The 16,760-nt window shown below is 46.9% G+C and overlaps 1 protein-coding gene across 1 annotated transcript in view; it reads right to left on the bottom strand.

Moving 5' to 3' along the window:
• Nucleotides 1–16,760, bottom strand: part of SLC24A3 (solute carrier family 24 member 3) — a gene marked incomplete at both ends in the record, with an annotated part of 474,110 nt that overhangs the window by 133,147 nt on the left and 324,203 nt on the right. The gene's annotated exons all lie outside the window — the stretch shown is intronic.

The raw sequence follows: 16,760 nt of genomic DNA on the forward strand, positions 1-16,760 counted from the left end.
CCATGTGGAAGGTGGCTCCACCCTTTCCTCCAGGAGTAGATCACCCCGATGGGCCAATCAGGGTGCAGTATTCCTCAGGGATGACTATTGGTTCAGGGGTGGGCACGTGACCTTGGCTGGCCCAATCAGATGGCAGGAAAGGCTTTACAGTCCTTGCCACAGAGAGTGGGTCCTCACCCTCCAGCTGTGGACCAGGAAGCTGGGAGTCCTGACTGCCGTTGGCCAACAAATTGAGAGAACTCTGACTTGAGATGAAGTTGACCCTGAGTCAATGTAATGACGTCACTGAGCCATTGATCACATGATCCCTGAGCCACCCCCTGCCTCTGGACTTCATAGCATAACATACCGGCAAACAGGCCCACTTGATTTGGAGTTTCCCTGTTATTTGCAGCCCCAAACTTCTAATGGGCGTGGCTGCTCATCCTTCAAGTTCCAGCATCCTCAGGAGTCACTTCTCTCTCGTATTTTGACCTCCCAGCATCTTTTCCTTTGGCTAATTGCTCTGCAGGAAGGGCCTCTATCACATACCCCACCCACCTCACCACAGGGCATGGGCACAGGGCCCAGGCTGGGCACCGGAACACGCCATTCTCCATCAGGCAGTGGTGGGTGGGCAAGAGGTCTTCAAGGGGCCGGGCAGGGGTCAACGGAGAAGCCGGGAAAGGGGACCTCTCCCCTTGGAGATAAAAGCACCACCTGAGTCTGCAGCTGCCCTAGAGAGCCTGCCTGAGAGTGAGCTCACCCAGCAAGGAGCCGAACCAAGCGGTAGGACAGGTGGATACACACGTGTGTACACACACACACACACACGTGCCCAGTGACACCATCTGAACTCTGGGCCCAGCTCAGCCTGAAACCAACGTGCACTCTCCAATTTCATGAGCTGATAATGTGCCTTTGATACTTAAGATGATTTGCATTTCTGTCACTTGCAGCTGTCCTTCTAGAAGCCTTCTGGAGCAACTCAAGCATGAGACGATCTCTCTGGCCTTTGACTCTTGGCTGTTGCATTCATTTAGACACTCCTCCCCCTTTATGAACTGGTTCTCTTTTTCACATCTATGTGTTTGGTCTTTTAAACCAGATTGTAAGATTCTAAAGTGCATCTTAACACTTGATTCTGTGGAAGTATCAGACAAGGGCACAGGAACATATGCAACAGGGATATTCATTCCAAAATGCTGATTATAATAAATTACCAAAGCCTAACAAAATATACCATAGGGGATGCATTATGTAAGTAATGATTCATCATTCAAGGAAATACTGTTAACAGGGATTATGTAAATTCATATTTAGTGACAAGGAAAGGCATTTACGATCCCTTGTTAAATAAAAAATGCTATAAAACATTGTGTACAACCTCTTTTTTGTTAAATTATCTATGTATATGAGTGCATACATGTACACACACTTAAGAGTTTGTAAGACCATAAATCAAAATAGTTTTTCCCTTGGTTGGTGTAACTCTATCTGCACTTTATAATTCCTATCCATATTTTCTGATTTGTCCACCTTGAATTTGTGTTTCTTATGTGATTTTTGTAGGTGGTGGGAGATTTGAGAGGTCAGGACTCTTTCTTACACTCTTCTAATCTCTGGTGAGCCTGGGAAGCCAGCCATGCCGAGAAGCCTTAAAAATAACTTTCTACTGATTGGTCTATTCATAAGCTGTACAAAGTTTTTTGCCTGTGGGGTGTTTTTTTGGGGTGGGGGGAGTGGAAATGTCAATTAAAAAAAAATTAGTGCTATATTTTATAGCTTTGTGGGTGAGTCAGAATATACATTCCCAAGTTGCAATGGACTCAAACCCTCTTTTGCCGTATGATTTGGCTGATCCCATATTATGCAGGCTTTATCATTATCTTTGAAGGGCCAGCCGAATGCAGTAATTGGGATAGAGTTACACATCTGTGGATTAACCAAGAACTAAATAAGCTGTCCGTAGCTGACATACTCAACAGGCTAAAACCCCCAATGCCGCTTACAAGTCCATAAACTCTCTCTCCAAAACCATGTTCCAATATCATGTATTGATCCTGTTTCGAGGCAAGAAGCTCCATCTAACGCATGGCAATGTCAACACTTGGATTAGGACCAGAAATGAATAGATCTGCCAGGCTCTCTGTGCTTTCAAGGGTGATGGCTGTTGAAAGCCAAGTTGGTGCCGTGCACAAGGCAGCGTGAGGTGGGGACGCCAACCCTCAGATACCCTGTGACAAAGCTCCTCTGACACCCAGGGGCCTGCCAGGCCATGGGGCTCCTTTCCAGCGGCAGAGCACCTCCTGGCATCTGAGGGCGGCATATGCCACTTTGCTTACAAGGAACTCTCTTCTAACCATGTTACCCACTGGAAATCGGGTTCCCACCGGAAGAACAAACAAAACAGAACAAGATATTGATGGGGGTGCTGCGTGTGTGACGGGGGCGGAGGGATGTGGGAACTCTGTATCCTCTGTTCAGTTATGCTGTGAACCTAAAACTGCTCTAAAAAAGGTCTACTACTCATAAAAACACAAAACCAAAACAGCATCGAGGAACAAAACAAATGTACAAAGTCAAACTTGAAGAGTCAGAGGGCCTGCTGGCAGTGTGGTATCGATGGTCCTGTCAACACCACTGGTCCACGTATTTTAGAGAATGAGGCATCTGGGGATTAATTTGACCAGTCCTATATTTCCAAAGGATATAACAATAGCATCATTGACAAGGATAATAGTACCATCACTATTAATAATATTTGCCACTCTTCGTGGGGCCAGAAACTTAGGCCTGCTCCGGCCCTTCCCAAGGACTCTCTCACTCAGTTCTTCTAACTCCCATGGGAGGCAGGGCGTTACGGACCCGTCTCCCAGGCACCTCAGAGAGCATCGTAACTCATCCAAGCACCCTCTCCAGGCCTTCCCGTGGGGCCCGGCTGCCGCCCGCTGCAGAGGTCGTTTCTGATCTGCTACCCCATCTCCACTTTCTGTTTTCAGCTCGCCTACTAATAAGCTGTCTTCTCCAACCGCACAGAGGGAGGGATGGTTTCTGAATCCTAGCCATCCACTTTTGGGGGCTGCCATTTCGGAGCCACTGATGTCCTTATTTATTTATTTATTTTTAACATCTTGATTGGAGTATAATTGCTTTACAATGGTGTGTTAGTTTCTGCTTTATAACAAAGTGAATCAGCTATACATATACATATGTTCTCATATCCCCTCCCTCTTGCATCTCCCTCCCACCCTCCGTATCCCACCCATCTAGGTGGTCACACAGCACCGAGTTGATCTCCCTGTGCTATGCAGCTGCTTCCCACTAGCTATCGATTTTACATTTGGTAGTGTATGTATGTCCATACCACTCTCTCACTTCGTCCCAGCTTACCCTTCCCCCTCCCCATGTCCTCAAGTCCATTCTCTACATCCATAAATATACCATTTACATACAAGTATAAATGTGATCAGCATGAACATGGGTAAACCCTCGCTACCTCTGTATCTTGAGTGAATCCCGATTTTCCTTTATAAATGAATGGACTACAACCAGTGTTGCAATAAAAATCTTTAAACATATATCCTTTTGCATTTCTCGGATAAACTTCCAGATGGGGAGTTGTTAGATGATGTTCTTTAATGTTATTATTTTTACAAGGTGCACTACAAAACACAAGACAGATTGGAAGTCTCAAAAATGGCTGAGCTGGCCCAATACCCTGGGACCGCCCACATGGAAACTGGTCCACGTGGAAACTGCAGCCCAGCTACAGCAACCAGGACAGGTCAATGTGGGCCATGTTCTAAAGATGAGTGACGGTGTCTGGAGAGGAGAGGGGCACCTGTGTGAGCTTCAGCTCAAGTCTCAGACCACAGGGGCTTCTCTTCTCCAGGAACCTAACAGGGCATCTGTACTTTGACATCGACCCTGTGCTGCCACGACCCCGGGCCCTGTTTCAGGTTCATGTATCTGCCTCCCTTCTCTTGAATGGTAGCATCTGCATCCTTCACACGTTCCTCTCTACCCCGTCCCAAGCTTGCACAGAATGAGGGCCCCACTCACCTGGAGTGAATGGGTTCCAAGGCGGGGGGTGCTCACAGAGTAGCTGGTGTCACCTTCGGAAGCTCTCAAGGGAAGTGGCCGAATAGCATGACTGGCACAGCAGCTGCTGCCAGTCATCCGCACTCTCCCAGCTGAGGCTGTCAGAGGTCAGCTGGCGAGCAGCTCGGCCTCAGACACGGGCGAGCCCTGCTGAGCCTGGCCAAGCTCAACCCAGTTCTGCTGAACCCCAGACACCCATGGGCTAAATAAATGTTTATTGTTGTATGTCACTGAGGTTTGGAGGCCATTTGTTACACAGCATTATTGTGGCAACAGGTAACAGCTACAGCCAGGGTGATAAAAAGAGCCAGAGTGAAAGCAATAATAACGAGAAGTAACTTCCAAGAAATCAAACTTTCTCGTTGCTTTGAATGACAATATATTCAGCTTTTCTAGCCTCCCTGGTACTAGCCATGGTCATGTGACACAATTTTGGGCAATGAGAATAAGGGACAGATTCAACTAAAGTCACCCTTTCTTCCTGCCTTGAACTCGGATGTGATGTCTGGAATGCCAGCAGCCATTATGTGACCATGAGACAATAAGCATGACAAAACACAACATGTTAAGGGGAGCAGAGAGCCCTGAGAACGCCATTCACCAGCTGATCTAATGCCAGAAACCACTTCCCTCTGTACTTCTTACTCTGTGAGAAAATGAATCCCCTATTTGCCTCAGTCACCATTAGTTGGGGTTTCTGTACTTGCAGCCATGTGCCTCCCTAACCAATACAGGGCAGAGAAGATTCATTCTGCTGGGCACAGGAGAAGGAGGTCAGAGAAGGCTTCACAGAGAAAGTGGTTACTGAACTGGGATTTTGAAAGATAAATTCTATCTCATCAGGCAATTTTAAAGGTTGATTGGGACTAATAAAACTAGAGAACTTTGGTGACAATGGTTAAACCAAAAAATACCTAAGGTAACAGGAAATCATCATAGCCTGTGGCTTAATGGAGGTGAACAGGCTCTAGCTGAAATGTCGATACACATAAGGACTTCCACACTGTGAGGGCAAACATATCCCAACAGCATGACATTAACCCTGCCGTTTTATGTGGCATCTACAGTCAGGGATTTTCACAGACAATTTCCCTGTACTACATCACCTGCACTCATGTGGCTCTGTCTTTAATTTCAGTGAAGGTGGTGCTGGAGAAGCAATTTCCAGGGAAGATCTATAGAACTCTGGCCTTGGTGGAAATTGTTCTAAATCTCCCAGGGAATACGGTTAGAATAATAACCAAAAAAATCTACCTACTTTCCTTCTCTGCCTTTTTCATAGCTCCAAGTGACCACATATGATTAAACTTGGTAAAAAAGTTATTTCTTTAAAAATCATTCTCCCCCCTGACAAGCTTGGTGTCCAGTGGCCCCATGATGTTATGGCAGGACTGACTCACATGCCCATTCTCTGTCTCTGCTACCACCCAGGCCATCGTTCTGAAAGTGCTCACTTCCCTGGTGACTAGAGAGAGAAATACAGCCTCAAGCCAGACTTGGGTTCTGACCAGGAGGATCTGGGGGTGAGGGCTGCAGGGAAGAGGAAGGTAGCAGATGGCTAGGGGTGCCCCCTGGGGCTGCCATATTATTCAGGTGTTATTAATTTAGAGAACTCTACTGCCTTTCAATGGTCAGAATCTGCCTCCATGTCCTTGAAGACTTGACCGATGGGAGTTGGTGCATCAGTCCCAGCTCCCTCGCCCCCTGGGTGGGGTCCCTCCACGCTGTCTGCCTGGGTTCCCACAGGTGAATTAAGCTTAAGGTGCCCATAGTGTTGTAAGCTCCATCGCTCACCTTTTATTAGCAATTGTCCCTTCTCTGTCTTACTTCCTGCACTCCACGTGACCGCTGAATTCTTTCTTTCTTTTTTCTTTTTTTATATTTATTTGGCTGCACCAGGTGTTAGTTGCAGCATGCAAACTCTTAGTTGCAGCATGTGGGATCTAGTTCCCTGACCACAGATTGAACCTGGGTACCCTGCATTGGGAGCACGGAGTCTTAGCCACTGGACCACCAGGGAAGCCCCTGACCACTGAATTCTAATGCTTGTCCAAGGGTCTGCTTCTAGGACAGCCCAAATTAAAACAAGAGGGAAGTGGGTTAAGGAAGACTGTGGAAGGAACGAAATGCAGTATGAAATCAAGCTGGACCACTCTCAGACACAACTGTCTTCCCAAAGTCTAGTGGGGACAGTAGTGTAAGTGCCTGGCCATGAGCTTTTCTGGTTGTAATGTAAGTGCCCGACATTAGGCTTTGATCCCCTAATGGATGCCCCCATTCCAAAGGCATCCACCTCAGTAAACACAACACCAGCTACACAACTAGATGAGGAGACAGGTGACCCCACCCTGGAAGTTCCCTTTTCAGAAATCCTGGGTGACCCAGATAAGCGACCACTTGAGTGACCTTGATTTTCCCTACCTGCACCATAATTCCTGCTCTTATGTTTTAAATTCGCCAATAAAGAGCGACCCAGAGCAACTCGAGACACCCCATCCTTGACCTCAATAAAGGCAGAACCTCAAGACTGTTCTCTCACTTTTTCCTCCCAACCCCCTCCCCGTGACCTCACTGTGTGGCCCCGGACATGCCGTGTACCCCCCAGGATCTGTGAGTAATAAACCTTGCCTTTTCAAATTTCCCTGTGGATTGTTGCTGAGGTGTGTCCTGCAATTGTGATAGAGCCAGTGCTGAGGCTGGACTGGGGAAACGTCCACTGGAGCCGGCATTAGCAGTCCAGCCCAGGTGAGTGTATTCCCAGCCAGGGCATCGCTCTCCAAGCTGAGACCCACAGAACATGGGAACACTCCCCCTTAGTTCCACCCCCAGTCCTTCTGTAGTTGGCATCCGAAGGTCTTTGGAACCATTTCCACCTGAAGTGGATTCTCCCGCAGGGACTCAAATGCTAAAGGAAGTGAGTATATGTTAATATTCCTGCTCATTGGCATAAACCCTGTAACTGTTACTTGAAGCCTCTCACGATGCCCAGATGAAGCCCGTGGCTGATGGTGTTCTCGGAGGTCAGCACAACTGGGGTCGCTGTCTTGGAGCCTTGGGAAGAGATCTGCCTACTCTGGAGAAATGTCCTTTTCCTTTTTTCCCCAGATCCCTCTCGCACAGGGTCCACTCTGAGAGTGGCTCCAGAGTCCCTGAGGACCTCATTTATTTCGCTTGGTTGTCAGTTTCTCAAGGGAGTGGGGGTGATCACTGCCATTTCCCCTCAATATCCACTAAAGGCAGGGTCTGGGGACAGGTTTCTGTAGCTGGGCTGATGTCCACGTGAGCCTTACAGGGGCTCCCTGGGGGCCGGGCACACACATGCTCCAATGACTCTCACAACAATGGCTGCAGGACAGGGCACTGGGTTAATCCCGCCTCCTTGCAGAGGGGACCAAGTTCATTAACTTGGCTCAGGTCACGCAGCTACTAGGTGGCAGAGGCAAGATGTGAACCCAGTGACTCAGCTCTCTAAGTACATGCTTCTCTCTCTCTCTGTCTATATACATATAGATAGATATAGATACAGATACAAAGATACAGATATGTATAGATATATATTATAAAGAGATACCTATCTCTCTCTCTCTCTCTCTCTCTCTCTATATATATATATATATATATATATATATTTTTTTTTTTTTTTTTTTTTTTTTTTTGGCGGTACGTGGGCCTCTCACTGTTGTGGCCTCTCCCGTTGTGGAGCACAGGCTCCAGATGCGCAGGCTCAGCGGCCATGGCTCACGGGCCCAGCCGCTCCACGGCATGTGGGATCTTCCCGGGCCGGGGCACGAACCCGTGTCCCCTGCATCGGCAGGCGGACTCTCAACCACTGCGCCACCAGGGAAGCCCTCAATATTGTCTTTTGATTTTTAAAAATTTCATTTTAAGTTTTTTATTGTGGTAAGCATGCACAACACAATCTTTACCATTTTAACCATTTTAAAGTGTAGAGTTCAGTGGCATTAATTGCGTGCACATTGCTGTCCCACCATCACCACCACCCTCTTCAGATCTTTTTCATCATCCCAAACTGAAACTGTCTCCATTAAACACTAACTCCCCATTTCTCCTCAACCCAGCCCCTGGCAACCACCTTTCTACTTTCATAGAAAGTATCCCTAGTGTTTCCATGAATGTGAATACTCTAGGGACCTCTTATAAGGGGAATCTTACAGTATTTGTCCCTTTGTGACTGGCTTATTTCACTCAGCATAATGTCTTCAAGATTCATACATGTTGTAGCAGGTGTCAGAATGTCCTATCTTTACAAGGCTGAGTAATATCCCCTTGTACGGATACACACATTCTGTTTATCTATTCATCTGTCACTGGACATTTGGGTGGCTTCCGCCTTTGTGGCTGTTGTGAATAACGATGCTAAGAACATGGTGTACAAATATTTGTTTGAGTCCCTGCTTGCCATGCTTTGGGGGTAGACACTCAGAAGTGGAATTGCTGGATCATGTGGTGGTTCTATGTTCTATTTTTTGAGGAACTGCCATACTATTTTCCATAGTGGCTGCACCATTTTACATCCCCACCAACCGTGTACAGGATTCCAATTTCTCCACGTCTTCACCAACACTTGTTATTTTATTATTATTTTTTTTTTCATAGTAGCCATCCTACTGGGTGTGAGGGTATGATCAAGATACAGTTTTGGGTTTGGTTAATAAGTTCATTTTTGAAAAAGGAAATAAAATCCCCCTGAAGCCCTGCTGTCAGGACAGGAGAAAAGTATGAGAGAGCAAGAGCAACGTGTCCCGTGTCCCCCGGCAACCCTCCCCACAAGCCTGTGCACACATTTCGAGAAGTCCATTCAATCTTTCCAAAGGAAGAGTCTCCTTTGCAGAATCAGGAATGAAACTCCCTTTCATCTATGTGGGCTTCCTTCCTTTTCAGAGTATTGCCTAGCAGAAGTCTTCACTGGGCTTACACGGAACAGGCACAGATCAGGGCAGAGGGAAAGGCGGACAGTCAAGGCAGGGCTGAGGGCAGGGAGTTGGTGGCAGGTTTGGGCATCCTTGCCAGAGGCTACTGCCCAGCGCCACGGCCTCAGCTGCCCACAGGGGCCCGCAGGGTGTGGAGATGAGACACGTGGATGGGGCAGGGTCTGTGGCTCACTGGACAGTGGACGTCCATCTCAGGTGGGCAGGCTGTGCTCTGCCCTGACCAACGTTGCATGAGAATATGCGCTTAGTATGGCCAGAGCTTCTGATCTGCCAAGAGAGAAGCTGCACATCTGGACTCAGGTAACATCTCTGGATGTTGAGTAATGAGTACAGACGCTCTGCTGCCCCTACTCTCCCTTTGCTGATTCTGCTCCAGGCACACAGGTCTCCTGGCTGTTCCCTGAACGAGCTCGGCTGGCTCTGCCTCCGGGCCCTTGCACCGGCTGTTCTCTCCGCCTGCCCCACTCTCTCCACAGCCGTCCACGTGGCTCCGTCCCTCGTTTCCTTCAGCCTTTGTTCAATCCTCACCCTTGTGGAACCCACTGACCCTTCAATGTGCCTCTCTTGCACCCCCCACTCCTGCTTCTGACCCTGCTCCACCTCCTCTTGTTTTCCATTACCCAGATTATCTTCTAGCGCACCAGATAATTCGTATTATGATGCTTATTTTATTGTATGTCTCCTTCCTTAGAATGTGAGCTCCACAAGGACAGGGGTCTTTGTCTGTCTCATCCTCTGATGTATTCCTAGTGCCCAGAACAGGGCTAGCACATAGTATGTGCTCAATAAATACTTCCTGAATGAATGGTTGAATTCAACGATTGTAAAGCACTCAGCCAACCACACGAAACCTGTCAACTGTCAGCACTGTGACCTCAGGTCGGGTCCAACTGCCCAAATCTTTGCTCAGGAAAATGGAACACCAACGTGTCTGCTAAATATGTAAGCACAGCATTTTTAAAATAAATTTATTTTATTATTATTATTCATTGAATTTTTTTTGGCTGCGTTTGGTCTTTGTTGCTGTGCATGGGCTTTCTCTATTTGCAGCGAGCGGGGGGTACTCTTCGTTGCAGTGTGTGGGCTTTTCATTGCGATGGCTTCTTTTGTTGTGGAGCACAGGCTCTAGGCATGTGGGCTTCAGTAGTTCTGGCGCGTAGGCTCAGTAGCTGTGGCTCTCAGGCTCTAGAGCACAAGATCAGTAGTTGTGGCGCACAGGCTTAGTTGCTCTGCGGCATGTGGGATCTTCCGGGACCAGGCATCAAACCCATGTCCCCTGCATTGGCAAGCGAATTCTTAACCACTGAGCCACCAGGGAAGTCCCTAAGCACAGTATTTGGTATTAAAGCTAAACACAGAGCTCTTCACTGGATTCTCTGTGAGCTTAAAGGAAGGGTATTGAACCTAGTTTTCAGAGAGTGAGGGAAAGGGTGTGGTAAGACTACCTGGACGAGTTGATGCTTATATCACGTCTGAGAAGATGAACATGAGTTAGACAAGCAAAGAAACCAGGACAGAATTGACTAGGCAAGGGAACAGGATGAATAAAACATGGTGTCATAAATTAACATGGTTTGTGCTGACTACAGATTATTTACTATGGCTGGAGTGCAGATTGTGAGTGAGGAAGCAGAGACCGATGAGGCTGCAGAAATAGGCAAAGGTCAGTTTGGAGAGGCTCCTGTACTCTAGGCTGAGATATTTGGATGCACAGGTGCAGACTATCTGTGATGATCAGGAATCACCGTTGACTCTACTGGAAAAACCTTATGACGATGGTGATGATGAAGGTGTTTTTGATGGTGTGATGGTGGTTGTTATGGTGATGATGTTGATGGTGATGACAGCGATGGTGATGGGATGACGATGGGGACAATGATGAAGATGGTGATGGTGATGATTATGCTGGTAATGATGATGATCGTGATGGTGAGGATGATGATATGGTGATGGTGATGATGGTGGTGGTGGTGGTGGTGGTGAGGATGGTGATGATGATGGTGATGGTGACGGGGTGGATGGTGATGATGATGATGACGGTGCTGGTGGTGGTGGTGCTGGTGGTAAGGATGGTGATGATGACGGTGATGGAGGGGATGGTGATGATGATGATGACGGTGATGATGATGATGGTGGTGGTGGTGAGGATGGTGATGATGATGATGACGGTGATGGTGATGGGGAGGATGATGATGATAGTGATTGTGATGTAATGATGATGAGGACAATGATAATGATAGTGGTGATGATGAGAAAGATAATGATGCTGATGATGATGACAGCTAACAGTTTTTGAATATTGACCATTGCGCACATGACCACAGAGCATACTGACCATATGACTAAGCATAGAACTGCTTTAAAACTTAATCTTCTCAACTAGCCCATGAGGTAGGTACTGTTGTTATCCCCACTTTTCAGACAGGAAATTGAGGCAGAGAGAACATATGCCCAAGGTCACAGCACCAATACAAAACAGAAAGTGGACTTCAACCCCGTTTGTATGACTCCAACCCAAGCCAGTCATGGTTTGAACCCAAAATGCTTTCAGCAGCAAGAGAAGAGATGTGGTCTGAATGCTCAGGATGCTTACTGGATTGAAGATTTCTCAAGACCTCTCATGCTTCCTTGAGTTATTTCTTCCCTTTCTGCCTCTCCTACTTCTCCATGAAACTCCCCCCTCTTCCATCGCCACTAAACCCTTGTGACATACTCTGAGAGTTCTGAAAACCCCATGTGACATGGGCTAACCGTAGGTTTGTTTGCCAGCACTGGCCTCTTCTTCTTCAGGCTCGTTGAGAAAATGATAATGACCTCTACCTTGAGGATATATTGTAAAAAATAGAGAATTTAACTTCTCTGGAGGGCTCTGAAATTCCAACATTGACTCAACTATCTGTAAGCTGCTGGAACACTTCACTTCAAGGTTGGTGAGAAACCTGCTTCTTGCCTTAAAGTTTTTATTAGTAACCCGAGCCGAGCCCTTCCGAGGCAAACCACAATACAGCAGGAATTTCCATGCCAGAGTCAGAGCTAAGCTTATTGTGCAATGTGGAGCCTTTGAAACACACCAGGCTGGTTAAAGTTATCAAGATATTTGCATTCTTGCCCTTCTGTCATTTTTTTGTTATTCTCTGTCCAAACACAGTCTTGGGAACTGGTGGGCACCACAGTTGTCAGATAACATCAAACAGTGGATGGCAGGCAAATCCTGGGCAGGCAACCAGGACTTCCAAAAACAGAGTTGGCCCGAGACACGGGTGCTTCAGGCGGGCTTATCATCTGGCGCCTCTTCAGACCCATGCTCTTTAAATATTTACTCAACATTTATTTAGTGGAGAGGGGAGGAGAAACTCATCTTCTATTAATAAAAAAATGTGTATAGAAATCAAGCCTCTTACTAATGCATTTCCACTGGTTCAGGCATAGTCAATATTCTGAAAAATATTCTACAAAATCTTCCATTTTTTCTGTAATTGCTATCCTCTTTCAAGTTTCTTTTGCAAAAGGATTACTCTTAAGTAGGCAACTTCTTGTTGGTAAATTCAAAGTTTTAATATCTAATATTTAGGTAGTAAAACACATTATGCATTGTTCAACTTTAAAATTTCAGCTGGTGACACTATTTACAACAGCCAAGACATGGAAATAGCCTAAATGTCCATTGACAGATGAATGGATAAAGAAGATATGGTACATATAGACAATGGAATACTACTCAGACATAAAAGAGAACGAAATAATGCCATTTGCAGCAAATATGGTTGGACCTAGAGATGATCATACTAAGAGAAGGTAAGTCAGACAGAGGAAGACAAATACCTTATGATACCATTTATATGTGGAATCTAAAATATGACACAAATGAACTTATCTATGAAACAGAAACAACTCACAGATGTAAAGAAAAGACTTGTGGTTGCCAAGGAAGAACTGTGGTGGGGCAGGGATGGATTGGGAGTTTTGGATTAGCAGATACGAAGTATTATATATAGGATGGATAAACAACAAGGTCCTACTGCATAGCACAGGGAACTATATTCAATATCCTGGGATAAACCATAATAGAAAAGAATATTAAAAAAAGAATACATCAATATATATGTATAACTGAATCACTTTGCTGTACAGCAAATTAACACAACATTGTAAATCAACTACACTTCACTAAAATTAAAAAAAAATAAAATTTCAGTTGGTGGGATGATGTGAGTGCTTACAAAGTACATGTGATAGAAATAGGCTGGCAGTAGCAAAAAGCAGGAAGATCTGTTTTATTTCTATTATAGGTGGCTGTTTGCTTCAGGTGGAGGGAATCAACTTATTTGTCTGCAATTGCGTTGTGCGGGAACCTGAGTTAAGCGGCACCATCTTTCTTGTTTTAGTGCTCTTGGTAGGTCAGTGACTTGAGAAGGTGCTCAGATGGCCACCCCACAGTCTAGCTTTGGGCACCCAGTTGAAAGCCATGGTGATGTGCCAAGTTGGAACCACTTCCTTAACTGCGTGTCTTTACTGTGTCCTCTTATCAGAACTGACCCAGGATCACGTGCTCCGGGAGTGGAAGGAGATTTCCCATTAGTGGTGGAGGGTGACCCTGGGTCATCCTGCTTGTGATTGGTATAAAGCGCCAACTGGCTGGATGGCTGTGGGTAGGGGTCCAGTCTGGGGCTGTGTGTCTAAGTGGAGCTTAAACTCTGAACTTCGTTTTATCACTTAAGATCTAGTACAGTTAACGAAGCCGGACCAAAGCTTCATATTACACTACTTCAGTTTCACACTTCATTGACAATCCACTAAAATCACTCCCAGGTGATTATTATGGACTTGTATCTAGGAGGTTCAAAACCTCTCTTGCCAGGCAATTAGCTTAGCTGGGCACAGAGGGTCCTTCCCCTGGGCTGACGTTCAGGGTATTTCAAGGAATCCTTTGTACCTGGACAACAGCATGAATGACTGCTGGTCTTGGGTGTCCTTCTTGTGTTCTATTCATGTGCTGTGCCCTTAGAAAGCATCAGGGCTTGGGCTTCCCTGGTGGCGCAGTGGTTGAGATGCAGGGGACACAGGTTTGTGCCCCGGTCCAGGAAGATCCCACATGCCGTGGAGCGGCTGGGCCCGTGAGCCATGGTGCTGAGCCTGCGCGTCCGGAGCCTGTGCTCCGCAACGGGAGAGGCCACAACAGTGAGAGGCCTGCTCACCGCAAACAAACAAACAAACAAACAAAAAAACAAGAAAGCATCAGGGCTCAAAACAGAGATGCTCTCAGATGTTCTGCTAAAAGTCCTCCCCATTGCTGGAGGAACAATACCACTGATAATGAGACCGACTTTTGCTGCAGTCTGTAGATGCTGACACGAACGTTAGGAGCTGGGGCTTCAAGGCAGAGAGGTAAAATTTAATCATGTTTTCACTCACCTCCCCCAGGGCTCAGAAAAAGCAAGATGCAGACGTGCAACTAAAAACCCAAGGCATGGGGGTAAAGCACGCTGAAGTACAAGAGAGAGAAATTCCCCTGAGGCTATAAAGGGACTGGAGAACAGTGGCAGCTTTGAGTTTTTGCATTCTCTCCTGGAACCTACAAAGCAGGAATGGAAGAAAGCTGCTGGCCGGGGTGCTCCTGCTCTCCCTCCGTGTAAAGAAGTTGGTGGAGGCTGGGATGAACTGTGGTTATGAAGCAGGAATCAGATAGCCTGGTCCACATCTCAGCTGTGTGACCCAAGGTGAGTATTTCAATTTCATTAAGGTTTCAGTTTTCCTTGTCTTTAATGGGAAAGATAACATTACCTACCTCATATGGTGGTTCTGAAACTAGATAATGCATGCAAAATTCTCAGCATCCTAACTGGAATGTTGCAAGCCTTCAATAAATGCTGGATAATATTACTGTTGCCAGGGTCATGATTATTTCAATTAACTTGTAAGAAAAGTGGAACCAACTGAACTGAAATGGACTCAGGAAATCATTCACACTTTGTTCTTTACACAGACACAAGGCAAGATGAGCAGGCATCTTCCTCTCTTCAACTGTATCTGGGGGCCACTTAAATGGAAGCAGGCACTCAGGAAGGGTTTCCTTTTCCTTCCTCCTCTCCTAAGAGCTGCTGCCTATCCACGGAAATGCAACCCAAGTTTCATATTCCAACAAACACGTGATTTAGGATTCCCCAGTGGTCAACGGGGATGGCCAACGCAGTGGTAAAATCCAACCCACCCCTGGATCCGATGTTAATTACAGCTGAAAAGCAGATGGTGTCGAAATCTAGGCCCATCTGTTCCCCGTCTGTGGGAAGTTTCCCCGGCAGAGAAGACAGAGCCACAAACAACTTCCTCTTGTCCTAAGAAAGACGGGACTTTTGCATTTAAGAAAATATCTTATTGTTTGTCATGATAAGATTGTCTCGGGCTTCCCTGGTGGCGCAGTGGTTGAGAGTCCGCCTGCCGATTCAGGGGACGCGGGTTCGTGCCCCGGTCTGGGAAGATCCCACATGCCGCGGAGCGGCTGGGCCCGTGAGCCATGGCCGCTGAGCCTGCGCGTCCGGAACCTGTGCTCTGCGACGGGAGAGGCCACAACAGTGAGAGGCCCGCATACTGAAAAAAAAAAAAAAAAAAAGATTGTCTCTGATCTACAGAGAAAACCACAGAAACGTTAGGTCAGACAGCCAACAAGGCAAGGTCAGTGGGACAGCCTCAGGAATGCAGACGGCTTTCCCAAGCTCAAGATCTTACCACAAGTGAAGCATTTTGGACATAAGAAAATATTTGAATATGACTTGTGTTCTGGTTGGTAAAACACCCCACACCCACCCCATATATAATTCCAGTTATTAAGTGGCCTGGATGAGGGAATTATTTGATTGGATTCTATTCCTCATACTTCCATTACCTGTCTTTTTTTTTTTTTTTTTTGCGGTACGCAGGCCTCTCACTGTTGTGGCCTCTCCTGTTGCGGAGCACAGGCTCCGGACACGCAGGCTCAGCGGCCATGGCTCACGGGCCCAGCCGCTCCACGGCATGTGGGATCTTCCCGGACCGGGGCACGAACCCGTGTCCCCTGCATCAGCAGGCGGACTCGCAACCACTGCACCACCAGGGAAGCCCCCATTACCTGTCTTTTTAAGAACCGACAAAGAAGTAATTTTCCCTTGCCCTTTCTTTGAAGAAAACAAAATCTACTAATTGAAAGGAAGAAAAATAAACGTCATGGCTCCTGTAGGGAATGCCAGTGTCCCTGGGTCTGCTCAGGTGGGGACTTCGAATCCACTGATAGGAGCTGATAGAGAAAGCAATACCTAATGGACGCAGAAAGCACCTCTTCTCCATTGTATTTTATCAGCCAGTTTGCACCAAACAAGGTGCCTTTGACTGTGGACCTAGAGGGACCGAGGGGGTTGTTTACTAGTGGTAATCCAGTGTGTAAAGAAGCGTGTGGTACGTGGAGCAGATGCTGTTGATGCCCCTTGGAAAACTTAAGACACCCTGGCAGCTTCCTACCCAGGATAGCTTCCTACCTCACCTGGGGCCAGTGGCTCCATGCGTTTCTGCCTGAGGCCACCTCCAGTGCTAGAGAGCTTTCCTCAGCCCATGGGCAGAGCTGCCTGAAGGTGCCCAGGATACCAACGGCACAACCATCAACAAGACAGAGACAGGAGTCGGGGTCACCACCCCCACTCACAGCCTGCTCAGCCCCAACTGAACAATTCTGAGTCGGGTCTACACCGTTCCCTCAAG

The sequence above is a fragment of the Hyperoodon ampullatus genome (genome assembly GCF_949752795.1).
Source record: "Hyperoodon ampullatus genome assembly, chromosome: 14".
Classification (NCBI taxonomy): domain Eukaryota; kingdom Metazoa; phylum Chordata; class Mammalia; order Artiodactyla; family Ziphiidae; genus Hyperoodon; species Hyperoodon ampullatus.